The sequence below is a fragment of the Crinia signifera genome, chromosome 11 (assembly GCF_055691185.1).
Source record: "Crinia signifera chromosome 11, ASM5569118v1, whole genome shotgun sequence".
Taxonomy (NCBI): Eukaryota; Metazoa; Chordata; class Amphibia; order Anura; family Myobatrachidae; genus Crinia; species Crinia signifera.
The window spans coordinates 39,400,948-39,424,803 of NC_139227.1; the positions used below are offsets into that span (position 1 = coordinate 39,400,948).

General features: G+C 45.7%; 1 protein-coding gene across 2 annotated transcripts in view; it reads right to left on the minus strand.

Moving 5' to 3' along the window:
• Nucleotides 1-11,114: 11,114 nt before the first annotated feature.
• Nucleotides 11,115-23,856, minus strand: part of LOC146045333 (phosphorylase b kinase regulatory subunit alpha, skeletal muscle isoform-like) — a 219,166-nt gene continuing 206,424 nt past the window's right edge. For both annotated transcript variants that reach the window (XM_083164100.1, XM_083164099.1), the window contains one exon: nucleotides 11,115-11,307. The gene's annotated coding sequence lies outside the window, so the exon portion shown is untranslated. The remainder of the gene's footprint in view (nucleotides 11,308-23,856) is intronic.

The window sequence follows — 23,856 nt, forward strand, 5'->3', positions numbered from 1 at the left end:
ACACCGTTATGCCCAGTACACATTACAGTACACACCGTTATGCCCAGTACACATTACAGTACACGCCGTAAACTCCCCATCGGGTATCCCCCAGGTCCACACTTTTCAACTCACCATAACTTCAACTTAAACCATAACAACTAAACTTATCTAATAAAAAAGACACAGACACAAGTGCTGGCGTTTCAAAATGAATGTCAAAATTTATTTTGACAATTAACTAAACTATAAAATGGTGGTGGCACCAAAGAACGGTCACTATAGGAAAGTGGGGTTAAAGATGTCTACCATACACACCATCGCTGGTGATCACTCTCCCCGGTCATCCACTCGTGCTAGTGGTGACCATCCCCCGGGCAGAAGCATGGCCGATGACCATAGATGTCAGGGGAGAGCGACACCCCACTATCTACACACACACATCAAGATCTTACAAGGATGACCGTTCTTTACCGCCGCCTAAGAGAGAAGAAAATAGGGAAGGGTGGGTGGGGCTTTTCCAGACAGAGGAAGCTCACATGATAGCATGTGACTTTTCTTACCCTGTCTATAACCCTCCCACTGCTCTAATAGGCCTTATGCCCATCCTGATTTACATATCAGCTGACCTTCCTAGTGTAACCTGGGGAACCCATCAGGGGTTTATGCTCACTCATTACTTATTCAGCATTCGTGGTTCTTTATGCCCAGTACACATTACAGTACACATTACAGTACACGCCGTTATGCCCAGTACACATTACAGTACACACCGTTATGCCCAGTACACTTTACAGTACACACCGTTATGCCCAGTACACATTACAGTACACATTGCAGTACACACCGTTATGCCCAGTACACATTACAGTACACACCATTATGCCCAGTACACATTATAGAACACACCGATATGCCCAGTACACATTATAGAACACACCGATATGCCCAGTACACATTATAGTACACACTTTTATGACAAGTATATATTATAGCACATAAGTGCGGCTTACCTACATGCTTGTTGCTAGGGGTTATATGCTCCTTGCAGGGGTTACATGCTGGGGGGCATTTTATGCTGGTTGCCACAGGGTAGAGGGCATTTTATGCTGGTTGCCATGAGGTGGGAAGGGGGTTGGCATTTTAGGTTCGTTGCCACAGTGGAGGGGGGGGGGGGCATTTTTTGCTTTTTGCCACGGAGGGGGGGGGGGGGGGGTCATTGCCCAAGGGCTGGAAAAGCGACATGCTGCTCAGCAGAGTAGGTGAGCGGGCTATCAGCGCGGCGGGGGACTGGATGTGGCTGGAATAGCTGACACGCTGCTCTGAGTTGTTTTAGCCACATCCAGTCCCCCGTCATCCTGACAGCCTGCTCACCGACACCTGCTCTGCTGAGAGTGGCTGTTACAGCCGCATCCCATCCTGTCGTCCCCCGCGCGCTTTCAGCAGCGTATTGGACTTACATGGCGGGGGGCGGCCCGGGGGACGCACAGTGACTCTCAAATTACAGGGCACGCGGCTTTAGGGTGCGCAGCGTCAGCAACCTGTAAAATGTACAGTGATTGGCTGCCAGGCGGCCACTGTACAATGATTGGGTCCCGGCGGCCGCTGCAGTGATTGGCTTGCAGCGGCTCACGCCGGCTTCTCAGTCACAGGTACAGAATCTGCACAGCGCGTCCTCGGGGACCCCTTTAGTTTTGACAACTGAGTCCCCGGGGACTGTTTTGGGGTAAAATACGCGCTATAGCGCGTTTTTGCGAACCCTGTGTCATTTCAAGCAGCCCGCAGCCTCCATCCAGAAGATGCGGGACACACAGCATTAAAGGTGGGGCCCTGGCGAGCGTGCCTTTACCTTGCTGTCTGCAGCAGTGAGGAGGTGCCGGCCGCCACAGTGAGATGTGTTTGGCGTCTTTTGGGTGAGTATGCATCCAACCCCTGCAGTTGCAATTGTATATCACCCTCCTTCGCAATCACAGTGACAGCAGTGTGCGGGGAAGGGGTACAGCAAGGGAGAAGCTTGCTCCCGTAACATGCAGAGTGGAGGAGGGCGGCAGCGGGAGCCCAAGCATCTCCTGTCCTTACAGTTCCTGCTTTGCCTCTCCGTCCTCTGGCTCACACAAGGGGCTGGGAAACATACAGAGAAAGGAGGGGGCAAGCAGGGGGACATACAGTCAATGGGGTCAGAGTGGAGGACATACAGTGAAGGAGGGTCAGGCTGGGGGACATACAGTGAATGGAGGCAGTGATTGACATTCAGAGAAAGGGGGGCAAGCTGTGGGACATAGTGAATGGGAGTCATACAGTGAATAGGGGCAGATTGGTGGACATACAGTGAAGGAGGGTCAGGCTTTGGGACATACAGTGAATGGAGGGTCAGGCTTTGGGACATACAGTGAATGGAGGGTCAGGCTTTGGGACATCCAGTGAAAGGAGGCAGTGATGGACATTCAGAGAAGGGGGGATAGGCTGGGGGACAGAGTGAATGGGTGCAGAGTGGGGAACATACAGTGAATGGTGGACATACAGTGAAGGAGGAGCAGGCTGGGGGACATACAAAGAAAGATGGTCAGGCAGGGGAATATGCAGTGTGGGGGACATACAGTGAATGGGGGCAGGCTGGAGGAAATACAGAGAAGGGGGGGGGGGGGCAGTCTAGGGAATATACAGTAAAGGGGCAGGCTGGGGGACATAAAGTGAATGGGGACAGAGTGGGGGACCATTCTGATGTGATTAAGGATTCAAAGAATTTCAGGCTGAATGGTCGGACCCCCACATTTTCACTTCACCAAAACTGGCCCTCGTCGCAAAAAGTTTGGACACCCCTGGTTTACACTGAGCGAGTTGCTCAGTACGCGCCTGCACTATTACTAATTATATGTTGTCTTTCTATTCAGTTAACAATGTAGTATGGGGGCGGTTGGCTCTAGGAGCTTGACCTTTCCCATAGAGACAAAACGTAATGTTTACCCACCGATTTGATATACTTCGGAAGTTTATTTCATTGTTGTACATGTTCTTTCCCCCCCTTTCCTTTTTTTCCTTCTGACTTACCTAGACCCTCCCCTCCAAAATTCTGGTTATGTATAGGAAGGTATCCACAGATGAAAAATTTTGCTTACACAAATGTGATATACACTGTGCTGATATTAATACTATGTTGGCAGACTACGCTTATCCAGACATGAAAGATGACATTAAAACTAGGTAGATGGAACATTGGGGGGATCAACTCCCCCAAAAAACGTAAAAATGTTCTGATTTATTTAAATAGCCCTTTTACAGGAGACTCACCTGACTGAACCGGAGACCCTTAAACTAAATGCCATGGGATGGAAGCTGGTGGCAGCAGCCCCTTACACATCTAAAGCTAGAGGTTTAGCAATTTTAGTCAAATCGAATATATCCATTACTACATCCAATGTGGTGGCGGAACCATCAGGCCGATACTTAATGTGCCATATGGAACATGGCTCCCAATCCTTTATATGTATGACAGTTTAAGCACCTAATGTGTACTCCAAGCCATTCTTTATAAAAATAATATCCCTGCTCACACCCCACCTTAACACGCCAGTGATATTAGGTGGAGATCTCAATCTGATATCATCCCCAGTCCTAGACAGGCAAATTCCAAACAAGAACATAAATAAATTGCCAAAATTTGGTGTACAGGCCCTAGCATCCCATTTACAATTAATTGACCTGTGGAGAGTTCTGCACCCCACGGAAAGGGATTTTACATGCTTATCTGCCTCCACAGGACAATTATCCAGAATTGACTATATTTTGATGTCACACACACTCCTCCCGTAGGTTGAGGATATTGCAATAGAACCAATCACGATCTCTGATCACGCCGTAGTGCGATTCACACTTAAGCTGTCCCGGGAACAGTCCTCTTATATCTCCTAGCGCTGCCTGTCCTCCTTATCTACCTCCCCAAAATTAAAAGAAAAAATTATGTCAACATGGGACCTATACTACAATGATAATAAGGCCACCCTAGACACAGACCCAGTCCTCTTTTGGCAGGCATTGAACGCCACGATAAGGGGAGATATAATTTCTTTCTCCTCATCACAAAAACGAGGTCTCACTCATGCTTATGTAGAATCTCAGCGTCTGCTCACAGAAGCTTTCCAACAATATAAAGTATCACCTAACCCCATGTCAAAATCCCAATATACCAAGGCCCGCACCAAACATGAGGCTATAGTGTCACAATTGGAGTCTTGGTACTCTTTTAAGAAAGAAGCACGCTACCATAAGTATGGTAATAAGTCAAGTAGATTACTCACAAACTTATTAAAGGGACAAAGACCTCCTTCTGTTATTCATTTTCTTAAAAAATCAAATGCCACACCGACATCAACAAATGCCGAAATCGCTCAAGAGCTACATAGATTCTATCTTAATCTGTATTCCCACCCTATATCTGACACACACCAGATGAAAACTTTCTGGGATGACTTACATCTCCCTCAATTACAATCGGAGTTGGGTGCAGCATTAATTTCAGACATTACTCAAAGGGAAGTACAAACGCAATTTCCCCCTTAAAGCCCAATAAAGCCCCAGGACCTGATGGTCTCACCTCTGAATATTTGAAATTACTGCAAAATAAAATCGTCCCATGTCTGACGTTGGTGTTTAACTCAATACTCTGTGCACCCTCAACACCACCACACTTCAATTCGGCTAATATTAGGGTCCTGCCCAAACCAGGCAGAGATTTGTATGATCCCAGATCCTACAGACCCATATCACTTCTAACAAATTACTTACTAAAATCCTGGCTGAGAGACTCAAGGTGGTGGTCCCTAGGCTGGTACACGAAGACCAAACGAGTTTTGTAATGGAGAGACAGCCATTGACTAATATCAGGCAGGTCCTCGCAGCCATGTGTGACTCTCAGTGTGCTGTGTTGAACTCTGCGAAAGCAATTTTATCCCTAGACGCCGAAAAGGCTTTCGACATGGTGCACTGGGATCACCTATTCCTCACGCTGGAAAAGTTTGGCTTCCCGACTGTCTTTGTGGATTGGCTTCGGACTCTTTATGTAAACTCCTCGTCCAGAATTTTATGCAAAGGTAGTATTTCAGACCCTTTCCCGATTTTACGAGGCACGAGACAGGGCTGCCCCATGTCCCCACTTCTCTTTGCTCTTGCATTAGAGCCCCTGGCAGTGACTTTATGTGAATCACCACTATACCAGGGTATCAACATCAAAGGGGTGGATTTGAGAATCGCCCTCTTTGCAGATGATATGCTGCTTTTTCTATCGCACCCTGATTATTCCCTGCCAACAGCCATGAAAATTATTAAACAATTTGGTCGCTTTTCGGGGTACAAGATTAATGTGACAAAATCTGAACTACTATTGCTCAAGGGACAAAAACCCACCTTTGCCTCAGACCCAGACTTAAATACAATCAAATTTCAACAATCCCATATTAAATATCTAGGCATTCAAATCCCTCATACACCAAACGCATTATACAAACTCAACATTACCCCAAACATTCTAAAAGCTAAACAATCTATGGGCTAAACCAGGGGTTGGGAACCTTTTTTGTGCCAAGGGCCATTTGTATGGGGAGAAAAATCCTTCGGGGGCCATATTTAAATATTTCTCTTACAAATTGTCCTGCTGCAGCCGTCCCACGCTCCGGCGGCTGCCGCTGACTAGGACTGACAGTCTCTGGCGGCTGCCGTTGTATAGGACTGACAGTCTCCGGCGGCTGCCGCTGACTAGGACTGACAGTCTCCGGCGGCTGCCGCTGACTAGGACTGACAGTCTCCGGCGGCTGTCGTTGTATAGGACTGACAGTCTCCGGCGGCTGCCGCTGACTAGGACTGACAGTCTCCGGCGGCTGTTGATTAAGAGGAATCTCACGAGAACTACCGACCTCTCGCGAGAATTCCCCTGTACTTGACTCCCGGCCAAGCTGGCAGGCGGGTGGGAGGGCCACTCAGACCGGCTACGGGGGCCGCATACAGCCCCCGGGCCTGAGGTTCCCCACCCCTGGGCTAAACAATCTATGGAGGCGTGGCACGATCTCCCTTTGTCCTTATTAGGCAGAATAGAGGTCGTTAAAACTATTATCCTACCAAGGCTACAATACATGCTACAATTACTACCCCTGAAACTCACTGCCCAAGATACCCAACAATTTTATTTAGAAATCTGGAAAGCCGAGAATATCTATGTCAAAACTACAACTGCCTAGGCAAGTGGGAGGACTGGGTCTTCTCAACCTACCACAATACTCTAGAGCAGTGGTAGCCAACCCTAGCCCTCGAGAGCTACCAACAGTTCACATTTTTCAGACAACCAAGCTGCTGCACAGCCAGGGGCTGGCAGGCAACTTTTAGCCTGGGGGGCAAGTCCAGAGCACTGGCCCACAAGTAAGAGGGGATTGTTAAATGGAGGTTTTTCGTTTAAAAAATATGGATTAACTAAAAAAAAAGATTAGGTCTGGAGTTGATTATACCATAGATACTTTATTATGATAACTTTTACGTAGCAAAATAATAAAAAAATATATAATGCAAAAAAATGTGTAAAGATTTTTTTCCCCAAACGTTCACTTTTAAAAGTTAATTGTTTTGCACCTTTATATAATGTTCAGCATTATGCTGAACATTATATAAAGGTGCAAAGCAGTTAACTTTTAAAATAGTTTTTTAATAAGGGGGTGGGGGCTGAGGGCTGGGAAAAAAACATTCTCCTCTGTATAATAATAATATTAGCAGGTAACTGCAGGCTGCTCCTCCTCTATAATAATAACAACAACAACACCCCATCCATAATAACAGGAGGACACCGCAGGCTGCTCCTCTATAACAGGAGGACACCGCAGGCTGCTCCTCCTCTATAACAACAGGAGGACACCACAGGCTGCTCCTCCTCTATAACAACAGGAGGACTCAGTGCAGAGGAGCAGCGGCCATGTTTCTGTAGCCACGGCCAGCACCGCTGACAGGAGGACAATGCGTCCTCAGGGCAGCAGGGGGCGGCGGCCATGTTCCAGTAGCCGCGACCAGTGCCGCGGCGCTGACCGGAGAATTTGCGGTGGACAATTGGGTGGATCATCACCAGGCGGCCCGCAGCAGCAACTGGTACAGTGGCCCGGGGGGCACATGGCACCCTGCCCCCCGGCCCAGCCCGCCACTGTGCACAGCTGCACTCATTAATCACTGACACATTTTAAAAGATACACAGATGGAGCTAATTAGCCCACTTGTGATTCTGTGAGGAGAACTGCAAAACATGCACTGTTGGTAGCTCTCGAGGACTAGGGTTGGCTACCCCTGCTCTAGAGCATTACACTCCAGATATGCTATGGACTGGCTTCTTGAATCCAGTAAATTTACTGTATACAAATTAGACTGCGCATTATTTCAGTAAGGAAAAGAGGGGGGTTTGTCTACCCGGGGGTAGATAATGGGCGACACGGAAGGGGTGCCTTGTGGTACCAGCAGCTCACACCAAGGAAGGTCAGTTCCTTGAAAAAGTTCACGTAGCAAAAAGAAAAGGGGTTGTGGAGCGCTAGGTATATCTTTAAAGAAAAATTCTAAATACGTATGGTCAGTTGGGTATCACAATAAGAAAAATGTATTAAACACTGATATGAATAAAAATCAATTAGTAAAGCATAAAAAATAGATACATGTAATGCATAAAATCAAGATATATAAAATCAAGTAAGAAAGGATTGGATTGAGCAAAATACTTATGCGTTCTCCCACTTGCCGAATGTCCTGAGCCAGTCCGTCCTGTAATTTTTAACTGGAGATTGTGGAAATTGGGTGTCCATAGACCATGCTGGGAATTGGATGCCACTGTGTTAGATGTTGCTGTCTTGGATGTTTGGTAGACAGATGCACAGGTTGATGGTAGGTTTCCCAATAAGTATGCTGGTGGTGGTATCCCAAAAGCTCTCTTCCAGTGGATAAGGAACGGGTGGAAATGGATCCAAAACTGATGGCTGGGCAAGATAGAATTGGGGAGTGTCCCGCAGTGTAGCTCAAAATCCAATCTGACAAACTCCTAACGTGTTTCGTTACCCAAACTGGTAACTTTAGTCAAAGGAAAGGAATCTTTCATTCCTTTGATAAAGTTACCAGTTTGGGTAACGAAACGCGTTAGTAGTTTGTCAGATTGGATTTTGAGCTACACTGCGGGACACTCCCCAATTCTATCTTGCCCAGCCATCAGTTTTGGATCCATTTCCACCCGTTCCTTATCCACTGGAAGAGAGCTTTTGGGATACCACCACCAGCATACTTATTGGGAAACCTACCATCAACCTGTGCATCTGTCTACCAAACATCAAAGACAGCAACATCTAACACAGTGGCATCCAATTCCCAGCATGGTCTATGGACACCCAATTTCCACAATCTCCAGTTAAAAATTACAGGACGGACTGGCTCAGGACATTCGGCAAGTGGGAGAACGCATAAGTATTTTGCTCAATCCAATCCTTTCTTACTTGATTTTATATATCTTGATTTTATGCATTACATGTATCTATTTTTTATGCTTTACTAATTGATTTTTATTCATATCAGTGTTTAATACATTTTTCTTATTGTGATACCCAACTGACCATACGTATTTAGAATTTTTCTTTAAAGATATACCTAGCGCTCCACAACCCCTTTTCTTTTTGCTGCGCATTATTTCACCCTTTCTCCCCAGGAGCTCTTCTCCATACACCACCATCCAAGGTCCCAAAACATATTGCCCAGCATCTCCTATTTAAAGACACCTATACGACATGGAAAGCAATCTGTAAATCTTTAAAGACGCCCTCACACACATCCAAATGGCTACCTATCTGGGGAAACCCCGGGTGACATTCTATGGGATGAGATGTGTGTTTTTTGGCGAATATTAGTAAAAAAAATGGCGACATCGCATTTTTTACTTGAAATCGCATATTTAATAGGATGCGCTAAGGGCCGGATATCGCATATTCTGTGCGATAACTCATGCGTACTGAAAGTGTGGAAAAAAAAATCGCACTTTTATCGCATCCAGATGTTTTCGTACAGAAAAGTATACAAATCGATTATTTTATGGAATGCGTTTTCGTAAATCGCACTTTTAAGGTGTCTAATAATCGCACTTTTTTCAGACCAGGTTCTGTTGGGCGATTTGGCCCAGAACTCACTTTGGTCAAGTGCACAAATGGTTAATTTAAACACAGGTGGCCTCAATTTCACTCAGAAACACCCCTACATATACCCCAACATCATTAAGGACACCTGTGAGGGTTTGAGACATGGAGATTTTGCAGAGTGGTTTGGAGTTGCTGATTTGTTATGTGGCCCATTTGGAGGAGCTGCGCAGGAGGGAGGAAGTCTTGTAAATCGCACTCCAGTTGGTCCAAAATTCGCACCACTTCGCCGCAAATCGCAGTACATCGCACTTTTCAGCCTCCAAAGCGCATCCCATGAAATATGCGATTTATTACTAAAAAATGCGATTTCAGAAAGTGCGAAGAGCGGCGATGTGGCGCGAGAAAAAAAATTGCGCTTTTATCTCATACCATACAATGTCACCCCCCATGTTTACTCCAGGAATAGACAACCCGGTGTCACAACCACCATGACTGCCACCATGTGCTGTGCATAGTCCTGGGCCCTGCAGCAGCGTGTCTCCTACCCTAGCGTTCACCTCCGCTCCTGGTCCTTGTGCTGGTGGTGTACAGATGTCCGCATTGTCACCGTGAGGTGACAGTGGTGCGCTGTGCTCTGTTGCCACGCAGGACATGGGTGGTGTGAGATGTGAGGCGCCATGTGCGTCCGTACCTGAATAGGCCTCTGGCTGGAAACGCCGGCAGACTGCGCAGCTGCACACACTCAATGCCGGCTGGGTTCTGTCGCCTCCGCTGGCGGCCGCCATCTTTTTGGTTTCTGCAACCTGTACTGTGCGGCTCCACCCCCGCCTGTCAAGTGGCTGTCCAATAGCCGCACAGTCCACTCCTTAAGTACTGACTGGCCGGACAGACCGGCAGTCAGTACAATGATGTCTATGCCTTAACATTATTGCTCACTCCTGGCTGGCTGTGGTGAATACTATAGTTCCTGCGCCTATGGTGAAGTTCTACTCTCCTCCTGCCGATCGTCTACTGCATACCTGTATACCACGGAATCTGCTGTCGCCAATACGGACTGGACAAGGTTAGCCCCTCAAAGGGGGTCACACTGAGTCAGGGGAACGTCCTCCCCTTTTTATCATTGTTGTGATTGTTGTATGTTTTGGTTTTATTTCGCAAAATTTTTTTAATGCATACCCAATAAATGCTATGTATTTTGAGTCTCTTTAATTCTTAGGTGCACCAGCAAAAGGCATTCTTTCTGTTTTTCCTAAACTCTTGTAATTCCTAATGCCTATGGTAGCACACCCTCATCTGTCGCACAAGTTACTAAAACCTACTAGTATCTAGGAGGGTCCTTAATATAATAAAACTTTTACTTACCTGTGCGATTGACACATCTCTCCCCTAAATTGTGTCAACCTTGAAACCAATCCTCCAATACTTCTTTCAATTATCACGCATCGTCATCTTCTTCAATAGAGAATTGTATTATTGACTGTTATCATTTCACAAATTTCCAGTATATTATCGTGCCATCATTTTCAACCTGTATTACAGTATCTTTAATAAATAAGGTTTATTTTACATAATTGTTTCCATCACTTCTGTCGTTAATGCAACATCCCTATAGTAAAGCACCTAGCCTCCGTTATACATCAGCTGGTGCTTCACGAAACGTGACACCCGGTTTTTAGACACATCTTTAACAAAGGTCTGAAATTAGTGTCCCAGGTGTTTGACCCTGTAGATGAACAACTTACTTCAACCCAACTGAAACTCCAATATAACCTAACTACACCGAGCACATTCCCCCTTATACAACTATCGAACTATGCTGTGTCTCTCCCAGATAGATTTCTAATAACCTCGCAAACAAACAACCAACATAAACTTGTGATTAGATTTGAAAAACCAGGATATAAAATCAAAACTCTGTATAATGAACTAATTGCTTTATCCGCCCCTCAGATAACAGAACAAACAAGGAGACAATGGCTTGGAGACATACCTTTATTGATCTCATGCGACACACTTTTTAAATATTATGATTCCGCTCTACGCATCTTAAAATCCGCCCTACTACAGGAAACACATATAAAGATACTACAAAGAGCATATATATATCCCCTGCCCAAAGGAACCACTTTGTTCCTAAAGAGTCGGGGTCTTGTAAAAAATGTGGGCTATCACCGGCCACCTTCTTCCACAACGTCTGGTCCTGTGGAAAAATAAAAAAGTTCTGGCATAAAGTGATTAACTATATTTCACCTATAATAGGTACAAGAGTACACATACACCCTTTCCCCATCCTTTTTGCCAACTTTGATGTGTGGGAGTTACAGCAGCATAACACCAAACGTATCCCTTTCTTGACGATGGTAGCGAAAAAGCTTATAATGAAAAACTGGTTAAGTAAATCGTCTCCTTTTCTAGACTCTCTTATAATGTTTCTGACCCCCACAATGACCTATGAAATGTATGATGCTCAATTACAGTCGACTTTAAGATCCACAACAGGTGAACGATGGGGCCCAGTGCAAACGGAAAGACCGCCATGACTATGTCAAAAACACAAAACTGAATGACCACCACAATTTATTTAGATCCGATGTACTTCTCTATGTATATCAGGGAATCAGGTTCCAGCAATACCTATGAAGTCTGCTAATGTGATGATATCTAATATGTTTGGTGCACATTTTCCCACACCCATGCCCAATGCACACCAACTGCAAACTGCTCCCCCCTCCTTATATCCCTTGACCCCCCCCCAATTGTACTTTTTTTTCTCTTTTTAAGTTACATAAAACGCAAGTGTCGATTTATAAGGTATGTGGTGTATGGGCATGACGGCGTTGGTAACACCCATCGAAAGTCCTTATCGAGAATCATGGACGATGGCCAAGATAAGCCCTCTCTTGACTACGTCACGCTGTTCATTTGTCCCCAACGTCATTGGACACTCTCAATGAGATGGATAAAGAACTGCATTTACTCCTACTTTTTATTACTGATGTTCGACCCAACGTTGTCATTGCTATGTACACCAATTACATTATTTTATATGCATCACTTGTAACACTTGAAAAAACCCAATAAATATATTTGAGGAAAAAAAAAAGATGTTGACAAAGCATAGATACAGGACGACGACGGTATCCCCTGTGCCACGCCAGCATTAATATATCTTGACAAGCCGTGGACCGGTATTTATAACTCCCAGCTCTTGAAAACATTTCATGATTCGACACTGATATTTTTCCCTCTCCCCCCGTCGTTTTTTGTAGGACGGAAGTTGAGATCGCCAGCAGCAGTGTGTACAGCTAATGAATATTTAAGTGCTTCGCTAGACATGAATTGCAGTGGCCGACACTCAGTCGCAGAGTATTTCTGTGATTCATAACAAACTTTAAAGGTACTCTTTACCTAGAACGGCGCCCGCGATTGGCATCGCGGTCATCGGGGGTAAAAATCGCATGCACTAAAAAAACGGGTGCGACGCGATGCCCGCGATTTCCCATAGGGATCAATGTTAAAAGTGTGATTGGACGCGATTTTTGTGTTACATGCCTCAATGCCCGCGATTTGTCCATAGGAAACAATGTTAAATGGGCCACAGAGCCGTAATAGTCCCCCTGAAGTGTGAAATGGCCTCCACAATTGTTAACGCCACCCCACGATCAACGTGAACCCGAAGCGTGGCGAGCGCAGCGAGCCCGCGAGAGGCGGCGGTACGCGTCCTCCGACCTTTTCATACCCCCACTATCCACGTCGGCGTGGAGTCGAGAATAAAATAGTGTGGTGAGCGCAGCAAGCCACCGAGCCCGAAGCGTGGCGAGCGGATACCTGTGAAGCCCGCGAAGGGACGCGTTTACCTGTGAAGGTATCCGCGTCCCCTCGCCACGCTTCGGGCTCGGTGGCTCGCTGCGCTCGACACACTATTCTATTCTCAACTCCACGCCGACGTGGATAGTGGGGGTATGAAAAGGTCGGAGGACGCGTACCGCCGCCGCTCGCCACGCTTCGGGTTCACGTTGATCGTGGGGTGGCGTTAACAATTGTGGGGGCCATTTCAGACTTCAGGGGGACTATTTGGGCTCTGTGGCCCATTTAACATTGTTTCCTATGGAAAAATCGCGGGCATTGAGGCATTGAACACTAAAATCGCATCCAATCACACTTTTAACATTGATCCCTATGGGAGATCGCGGGCATCGCGTCGCACCCGTTTTTTAGTGCATGCGATGGCCGCGATGGGCGCCGTGTTAGGTAAAGAGTACCACTTTAAAATATCCAACTTCTCCCTTTTACAAAAGTTTCTAGGACAGAAGACTCTGGGGACAGGGTGACCCAGTTGAAGCAGGGAGGTAATAATGAACGGGGAGATTATCATGGTTCTGTGTAGAGCCAATGTGTTCTGCAGAATGGTACAAAATAAGAAAGAACGTAGTGTAATATTCGGGTAGGTGGAAACAATAACAGGTGTGGAAGCGGCTGTTTAGGATGCACAAAATAATGGCTGTCTGCAGTTTAAAATGTTCTTTTTATAGGTTCATTATGATAGCAATTAATACTAGAGAAATAATAATGGGCCTAATTCAGGTTGGCTCTGGTTAAGCAAAACGCCCCCCCGCCACCTGGCCAAACGACCGCCCGTCCCCCCACCAGATCCCCTTGTTACCATGCAAAAGGATGTGTACGCGAACATGTACACATCTCAGGGACCGCACTGATATTCTGTATTCCACTCAGACCTATATCTTGATTACCTCTTACAGCTCACGGATGTTCTGCCTCCTGCAGACTTCATGAAAAACACTTAACAAATCCCAAAGGCAATCAGTGAGTTAGTGATGTTAACTTGACACTAGCATGCTGCGGGTGTCTTCTGCTCCATGGGCACCAGGTTTCCCACTGCCAGGACAAGTCCCCCACCTCCCCTTCATTCGATCAGGTAGAATCTGGGCCCAGGCACAGCAGAGCCAGTCACCGTCCTCCTCCTCCTCCTATGCACCAGGCATTACTGATCCCAAAACTGCTTCCAATATTTCGTCAATACAGGATGTGGCATTTTGCTTTGATATCCTTGACAATCCTATATTATACAGGCTGGGTGACAACACCAGTGGGACTTGCTCGGGGATCTTGCAGCAGCTTGAAGATGCTATTGGCTCCTAATTAGGACAATTGGCCCCACTCACTTGATGGTACGATTGGGAAGCCCCACCCCTGCTGAGTATTGGTGTGAATTACAAATTGCTCCTCAGGGGCGAGGCCGAATTGAAACAATTTGCAGCTAATGATGTCATCACACCACAGTCCTGCCCATTTTATTAGTGAGTTGGGAACAGTGGGGGCAGAGTTGGTCTGCTGCGGAAGCGGAAATATACAGTAAAGCTAGAACACGTAAAAAAAACAACAATAATCATCAAAATTCTACAATTCTGTAAAATGTGAAGCTAAGGTGACGTGCAGGCCTGTCGGCTGATTTTGACCCAACTGCAGGGCTGCGAATTCTCACAGAGGGCGATTATTGATACATTGCGTATGCGTACTGTTCACAGCACGCATGCGTTAGGCCGTCCTGCAATTAGTTCTGTCACTGGCCGATCTCAAGGTGATTGACAGGGAGTAAACGTGTGGGAGTGGAAACCTGGAGTGTCCTGGAAATCCCAGGCATTCCCTGGCCATTGGGAGGGAGGTCTGCTGATGTCATCAGGGGCCTCATTCTCCCCGTGGCCTTCGCAGCACCGAGTAAGTCTAGACTTGCTCATTCGATGGTGAGTGATTTTTCCCTGTACTCACTGCTGCAAATGCATTAGCAACCGTGCACAGGGGCGGGCTGAGAGAACTCAGCGGGGCAGAGTTAACCTGCTCACTGGGTTCGGAATACTTGCAGCACAGTGAGCTGGTCTGAATTAGGCCCAGAGTGCCATTACCCCTGATAGCGCCTTGTTATAAGAGACACAATTTACATTACCCGCTGGATTAGCAATATGCCCGTTGATCTCCGTGTGAATTTCTGACTCTATATTGAAGCTATAATCTCATATTTCATTATCTCTGTGTTTTTCCTTCTCTTTGGGAAACTGCCATTTACTAAGACAAATGACGCTTGCCTGCAAACTTCCCCTATCATGCGATGGGAAGATTAATCTCACTTTCTAAAGGGAATTATAAAGGATGCTAAAAAGAATGCATTCCGCCAATGTATCAGTCACAGGTAGGGTAAGAAGCGAGTGCATGTTCTCTGACTGCGTGCCAAGGTGTTACAAAAGGTAATCATGTTTAAATGTCATTCTTCCGGCGCAAGTACTTGTCAGTAATTTTGTTTCTTGTCCCCATCAGTCTCCAGCCTCAATCAGCTGGCAAAAACCCACAATGGCCCCCGCATAATGGCTCTGGCGTATGGGAATGAGGGAATGATGTGGACTATTGATTTAATGCAATGGACTGATCCCTCCTTAGGATTAGATGCGCCAGCGTCACACTAAACTTACTGTGAGTTAATCTGACAGGCAGAATTGCCACAACTACAGAATGCGGGAGGAACGTGCCCAATCCTCCCTGTCTGTGCGTAGTGTCGTGTGATGGCATGCTATAAATAGATATATACACATGGGAACCCATCACAGCGATCAGAGGAATGTATAACATCTGCCCTCACTCTCATCCAAATGCAGACTTCCCTCTGCCCCCAGCTCGGGAAATATGTTTAATGTATAGTGCTGGAAACTGAAAAGCTGCAAAATCACATAGATGGATGGCACTCACTGCAGGCAGCTGGTTTGTGGGCCCAATAAGTACTCACCTTACTGCATTATAGCGATGGTGCCAGCGACTACTTCATTTGCTTGATGCAGATTTGCTCTAAATATGGGATAGATCGATTTAAAAAAAGCAAATGCAAAAATAGTATATTCCCCCTTCCAAACCTAATTGCAGACCCTTGAGATGTGTCCTGATCCATATCGGCAGCATATAGTATTGGGGGGCAAACGTAAGATTCCAAGAAGGGGGGTTTCCAAATGCAAGCCGCAATCTGCCGCTTTTCAGAATATTGGAGCGAGTGCGGGAGTCTGGGGGAGAGGTAGAAGACCCTAGTACTGACTGAATGATTAACACTATAGATGGTCTATAGCAGTGGTAGCCAACCCTAGCCCTCGAGAGCTACCAACAGTTCACATTTTCCAGACAACCTAGCTGCTGCACAGCAGCACTCATTAATCACTGACACATTTTAAAAAGATACACAGATGGACCTAATTAGCTCACTTGTGATTCTGTGAGGAGACCTGCAAAACATGCACAGTTTGTGGCTGTCAATCTGCATGCGTCTCTGTGGTGTCGGCGGCACTCGGAAATAAAACACACACCAGGCTGTGATGCCAACGTTTCGAGGCTAGGCGGCCTCTTTATCACCTTGAGGCCGCCGAGCCTCGAAACGTTGGCATCACAGCCTGGTGTGTATTTTATTTCCGAGTGCCGCTGACACCACAGAGACATATATATATATATATACATATACACACACACATAATATACAATTTGTATACACACATATATGTATGTATATGTCTATACATATACTGTATAGACTCTAAGACAGGCATGTCCAAACTGTGGCCCTCCAGCTGTTGTGAAACTACACATCCCAGCATGCCTTGCTATAGTTTTAGCATTCCCTTATAGCAAAACTGTGTCTCAGGCCACCTGTGGATCTATAGTAGAGATGTTCACCGGCCACTTTTCGGGTTTTGATTACCTTGAGGTTTTGGGTTCTAATGGGTTTTGGCAAAACACCTCCTAAGTGTTTTGTGTTTGGATTTTTTTGGGTTTTGGGTTCTGATTTTTTTGTTAAAAAAGCATACAAACAGCTAAAATTGCAGAATTTTTTTTTTTTGTTGTTGCTCCTACGCTATATTAACCTCAATAACATTCATTTACACTCATTTCCATTGTATTCTGAACACCTCACAATATTGTTTTTAGGGCAAAAGTTTGCACTGAGGTAGCTGGATAACTATGCTAAGCCACACAAGTGTGCGGCACAAACACGTGGCTCATGTAAGAGTGGCACTGCAGCGGCAGACAGGATGGCAGTTTAAAAAAATAGGCCCATAAAAGATCCCTATCTGGCTTGATCATGCACTGTTTACCATGTGCAGCCAAGGAGCGGTGGGCATTTTGTGCAGCACAGAGTTTGGGCCTTATTCTGGTTGGTGCGGCCGGGCCGTACGCGTACGTTCCGGGGTTTTTCATGATCTGCGCATGCGCAGATTCGCTAATGCGCAGGCGTGACCACTCACCAACGCTTACGGACGGGTCTCTACGTGCGAAAAAACCTGTACGCGAGTGTACGGGTATTGGGGGCGGCATAGGGGCGTGTTGAGGGGAGCGGCCGAAATAATGAGGGAAAATGGGCGTAAATATGGGCGTACACGGGGGTGTGCACCAAAAATGAGCGGTGCTACTACCGCACGATCGCCTAAAGCACCGTTCATTTCGGACACCAGACAGGCGGCCGCCAACCGCCAGCTCAGACCACCCCTACAGATACCGCATGCCAGCGTGCGCCTGAGTTTGCTAATTAACGCTGATTCCTACTCAAACACATACACCTGAATGTAATAAGCAATGCTGCAGTCTATTAAGTCCAAACCATGATTTCACTACCTGCAAGCCACACACAGCACTCAAACACATTGGAAGCTTATCTTTCTATACTTCTCGACATTTAAAGGTTTGTTTAATTTAAGGTAAGAATCTTTTTAAGACCTGCTTATATATGCTAAGGTAGGTATTTGCTAAACAGTTAGACACATTCACTACGTGCTTTCATAGACTTTACACAGTAGCACACTCAATCTACACAAGTCGACATGTGTCAACGTGTTCACTCTAATACAAACATAGGTTTTGTATTTAGGATACAATAACATAAACCACATCTAACACCTACAAAGGATGTTTCAGCAATGTTTTAAGCCCATGCCCACTATTTAGCACACAATCTTTGTATAGTACCCAAAATACAGAACTGTACCACTATCTCATCTGCTATGAATTGGATTTGACTACACTCTGGATGTAAGATGCCACCAATCACATTATTGCACTCACATCTCTCTAACAAAGGATTCCTACATCTGGTTATGATACTGTAAAATCATATATATTTAAAAACTTATACATGTTTGTTCACAAGCAATTTTATCATGTTTGGCCCATTCACACATCTTTTTTTAGGGAGGACACATATGCATTCCTACACAAATTTACCTTTTCACCCTTGTTTGTCTGCCTCACCCACTCCATGAGGAAAGCATTGTTCTGGAGCTGCTTTTACCTACTACTGTAGGAGCTACCTCACCTGCACACAAACTGCTTTCTCACCTATTAAGTTGTTCTGCACATGTGCTGACACAAACTAATTAGCAGGGAAAAGTTGGATAGGAACATGGGAATGGCCATGGAGAGGGTTACACATGGGAAACTTCGACCACACTTCAACAAATGTTCAAAAATACCCTGGTCAGTAAGTACACATAAATCTAGTATTTGTTTCACACAAGAAATTACACATACCACAATTTTGATTTAATTGGTAAAATAAATTTATTTGCTGTTCAGCATCACAGCTTATTTCACACTTTAATGTCAGAAATCAAATAAACAAATAAAATAGACACAAAAAAAACAAAACAGCCAGAACAAGAGGTTGCATATCTCCAAACATGTGTTACCCTGCAAATGCAATGGTGAAAGAAATGGGGACACCAGAATACGTACTGCAACAACCAGGGTGAATACTAAGCAAGATACACACCACCAAAAATGTATCCTGCATTTGTAGAGGTCAAAATACGAACTTTAATGCCCATGGCACGCAAATGGATAGATGGCCAACTCAGGAAGTGGATGTCCAGTGCAATTTAAACATTTGGGGTCCAACCACAGAGGAAGTGAACCAGGTCTCATTATTTGGGCCCTTTTTTCCCCCTTTTAGATGGGGCCTTGGGGACAGGGGCCTTTGGCTCAGCTGGCTTGCGGCGTCTTCCCCTAGTGGACACAGGAGGGTCAGCAGAGGTGGAAGGTTGGGGAGCAGCTTGGGGTGGGCCAGCAGATGGGGGATTGTCCCTTAGGGACCTGGCGGTGGTCAGCTGCTCCGCAAGAAGTTCATTCTGGCGGCTGAGGTGTTGGCCAATGCTTTGCATGCCAGCCGCCAGAGTGTCATTAATGCGGTTCAAGGCCTCACACTGCAGCCTGTTTGTGGCCTTCCACTCCGCCAGAAATTCCGCCACCTGCTGTTGACGGATCGCAGCATCCACCCCTTGCTGCTCGATCCTCTCCAGCATCACCAACACGCTCTCATCCCATGTCTCCTGTGGCTGGGGGTGTCTTCTTGGTGGAGGCTGGACCACTTGCTCCACCTGTGGCTCTGCAGAGGAAGATGCTGCCGGTACATCCTGGGTTTCTGCTTCTGCTAGGATAATAATTGAAAACAATGTCACCATCACATACGCACTAAAAAATATCTTTCAAAATACAATGCATTACTGTGACTTACCATCAAAAGCAGCATCAAAGACCTCCGCCGGGAGCTCACTGTCCATATTGGAGATCCCCCTGACCTCGGCCACATCAATGACGTCCAAGGCGTCCTGCTCCAGGGGGGTATACTCCAAATGATCGGGCATAGGCCCTCTCCCGGTGGACATGCTGTGGTTGTACCGGTCAGTCATCTTCCTCTTCATTGCCGTTTTGAAGTCAGTCCACCTACAAGTTTAAAAATACAAATATCACCATGAGATATGTGCACCACTGTGCTACGTGTAGGGTTACCACCTAGTCCCTTTAATTTCGGACACATGTTAATTACACAGGTTCTGTGGCAGTTTAAAATTAGGTGAAGTGGAGTCTTGAAGTCAGCCAGCCACAGAACCTGTGTAATTAATATGTGTCCGGAATTAAAGGGACTAGGTGGTACCCCTAGCTACGTGACATTTCCTAGTGTGGGTGATCTTATGTTTTTTAGCCATATGTGTCCCACACACACATTAATGTCTCCATTAGGAGGCATTTCAGTGTCTCATCTCATTCATTAGGCCACTAAATGCACATACATACATCACTATGCAGAAATGACATCATCCATGGCCAAATTATGCACCTCCACCTGTTGTGAAACTACACATTCCACCATAGCTTGACAATGTGGTTATTATGGAGTAATTTAACTATGTGATGGCATACTGGGATGTGTAGTTTCTCACCAGCTACATGTGCACAGTTTGGTCATTCTTGTTTCAGTAGCATCATATGGAACATGTTACAACAACTCTTTCAAAAACACACTTTCTCTTGTCCCATCACATACTTAACATGAGCAGAACTGTGCCCATAACCTCACATCACACCAATGGTGCATGTTTCATATATCAATGTGGGTTATTAGACATGGTTGTGTTCACATGTGACATTGAAGTGTAGCACTATCTACAAACACACCTTTCTATTATTCTCAAAACATACATGTAACATATGTACACACATATGACATTATCAGGGGGACAAACACCAGGGCTATTTTTCAGCAGGCTCCAGCAGGAACTGAGGCCCTTATTCTAGTTCACTCTTTCTGGCCAAATATTTCTTAGATGGACAAAACCATGTGCACTGCATGTGAGGCAGATGTAAAAGCCCACCCAAATCTGATTATTTCTGCACAAGTAACACCTGCCTCACCTGCAGTGCACATGGTTTTGTCCATCTAAGAAATATTTTGTCTGAGTGAACTAGAATAAGGGCCTCAGTTCCTGCTGGAGGCTGCTGAAAAATAGCCCTGACAAACACACTAACCTTTTCTTCACCGCTGGCCAATCTCTGACCACTGGTGACACCTGGTTCACTTCCTCTGTGATCTTGTCCCAAAGGTTTCTCCTTGCACTGGCACCCGGCTTCCTGGGTGCCAATTCTATCCATTCGCGTGCCCTGGGCACTAGAATTCACAATTCGGCCTCTACAAATGCAGGGTTTCTCTTTCTGGTGGTGGTATCCTGCTCAGTCCTCACCCTCGATGTTGCAGCTTGTTTTCTTGTGGCCCCAGTTCTCTCACCATGCACCTGCTGGGTCACACCTGTTTGGAGAGATGCAACCTCTTGTTCTGGCTGGTTGCTTGGCCCTTGTGGAGCTGGTGGAGGTTGAACAGGGCCTGTTACTGAGGGGCCCGCTTGGTCTTGGGTCCTCCTTGTCCTCTCCTGCTCCCTCTGCCTCAACCTTTCAAGCAAGGATTCTGCTCTTGCTCTCTGGAGAGCGTCCTCAGCTGCGGAATCGTCTGAACTAGACATGTTTGCAGCAATTGTGGCCTGCATCTGACTGAATATTTATATGTTAATCTCCCGCCATGAACAAGGGGGCGTATATTTTTCCCCGCAATGTATTTGCTCATTTACGCCGATATTTCCCGCCGATAATTGCCGCTTAAATTACGCAGGTCTCAACGCACCTGATCAATCACCTGTATATGCACATACACAGGTTGTGGAGCATTGTGTGCTACATCGTGAAATGTGTGCACCTGTCATTCCAATGATGAGTGTTGTCAGCTGGTATCTGTTGGAGTTCGTGTATGCTTTGTGAGTCACATTTCAAAACATCACGTTATAATGCTTTCCTTGCATATGTAATGAGTATGAAATTGTCATACACCAACATGTTGCATTGTGCCCCTTTAAGCAGCGTATTTATAAGTAGACGGTTGCGTGTATTATTTTCCGCACACTGTATATACAGTACGTCTCTCCATGGAAAACGGTGTATTGTGCCCCCTTTAAGCAGCGTATTTATAAGTAGACGGTTGCGTGTATTATTTTCCGCACACTGTATATACAGTTCCTCTCTATACATTGAATGCATGCTGTTGGTTTTGGTCTGTGTATATCGGAACGGTCCGCGTAAGTTTCTATTCGCATCCAGTTTGTTAATGTAAGAAGGATTAATAAAGTTAATACCAAACAAACAATTTTTTAGACCAATCAGCAAGCACCAAAAGTGATATATGTACCTGCAATTATTAACTGCGCCATTGCCACTATGACTTCAACCAGGGCTAGGCCGTTTTCGACCCAGGAGCTGTTGGCCTTGGTTGAGGTCATGGACCGTCACCTGGGGCCCAGGGGCCCATATGTCTCAAATATGGACAAGCGGCGGGCGTATACTGCTGCCCGCCGCCTAATATACTCCACGACCGGCGTCCGCAGAAGCCTGGGGCAAGTTGAGCGGCGCTGGTCTGACCTGCGCCGGCGGCAGCCAGTGTTGCTTTGCACACTTCGCCGCCATATTGCCCGATGTAAGTTTTTATTACTAGTATGTCTGCGTTTTTTTGCAAATGTTTTCTGTACTTTTTATAAATATGTTCCTGAGTATGTGGGTGTATAGGGGGTGTATATGGGTGTATAGGGGGTGTATATGGGGTGTATAGGGGGTGTATATGGGTGTAAAGGGGGTGTATATGGGGTGTATATGGGTGTATATGGGGTGTATAGGGGGTGTATATGGGTGTATATGGGGTGTATAGAGGGTGTATATGGGGTGTATAGGGGGTGTATATGGGGTGTATAGGGGGTGTATATGGGTGTATAGGGGGTGTATATGGGGTGTATATGGGTGTATAGGGGGGGGTTTAAGTAGTTGCTCAGTTTTTGAGTGTAGCATATCAATTAGTTTGCATGATAAATGTCTGAAATATAACAGCAATGATAATTTGGAAGGTTATGAGCATGACTAATGTGAATTTTTCTTTCCCCCTTTTTTATGAAACCCAATCTTCGATTTCTATGCCATCAACATGAACATTTCAGCACGGGCAAGAGCCCGCATAGAAGCCCGGGAGCAGGCAGCCCGGGACCAGGCAGCCCAGGAGCAGCCGGAAGAGGAGGAGGAGGAGGAAGAGGAGGAGGAGGAAGAGGAGGAGGAAGAAGAGGAGGAGGAAGAAGAGGAGGAGGAAGAGGAGGAGGAAGAAGAGGAGGAGGAAGAGGAGGAGGAGACAATGGGTCAAGCTGGGGCCCACACAATTTCACCATCCCCTTGAATAATTGACATAACAGTACATCCAATGAGATATCCGACATTAGTGGTGTGGTAGTTATGTGGCTCCAGGTGTTGGGTAACTCCAGTTCCCAGCATGATGTGCAACATAAATGTAGAGATTGTTTTGTTAATAGTGTGTGAGGCCATGCGGATGCATGCTTTACAAACATAGCTGTAGGCCTATAATTTGTAGAGCAATGTCCTAAATTTAAAATAGTAAGGAGTGCTTAAGCCACAACAATGTCATAACCCTTAAATAGCACAGCCTAATTGTGAGGTTAGAGGAGAGTCCCCCAAAACCAAAGTACCAATTGGGATACAGCATACATTCATCCAAGAAGGAGTAATTTAATTAATGTTATTTACTATGTACAGTATGTGTGTGTTAACATATTTTTTTTTAGTACTGTGTTTACAGCAGACCCATCTTCAATGTAGTTTAAAAATGTATGTGGCCTTCACACATAACTCACAACTTTTTATTATGTACAAATACAACAAACATTTGTGTATGTTATATATAAATTTTTTTTTTTATCCCTTCACTACAGACACTGAACAGCTGCAGGAGGAGGTGGCAGCCCTTATTCGGGAGATCTTCCTGACCCTTTTTTATTTGCAACTTCTTTTTGGCCTACTGGAGGCCCGCATTTAATTTATTTTTATCCCCCCCCTT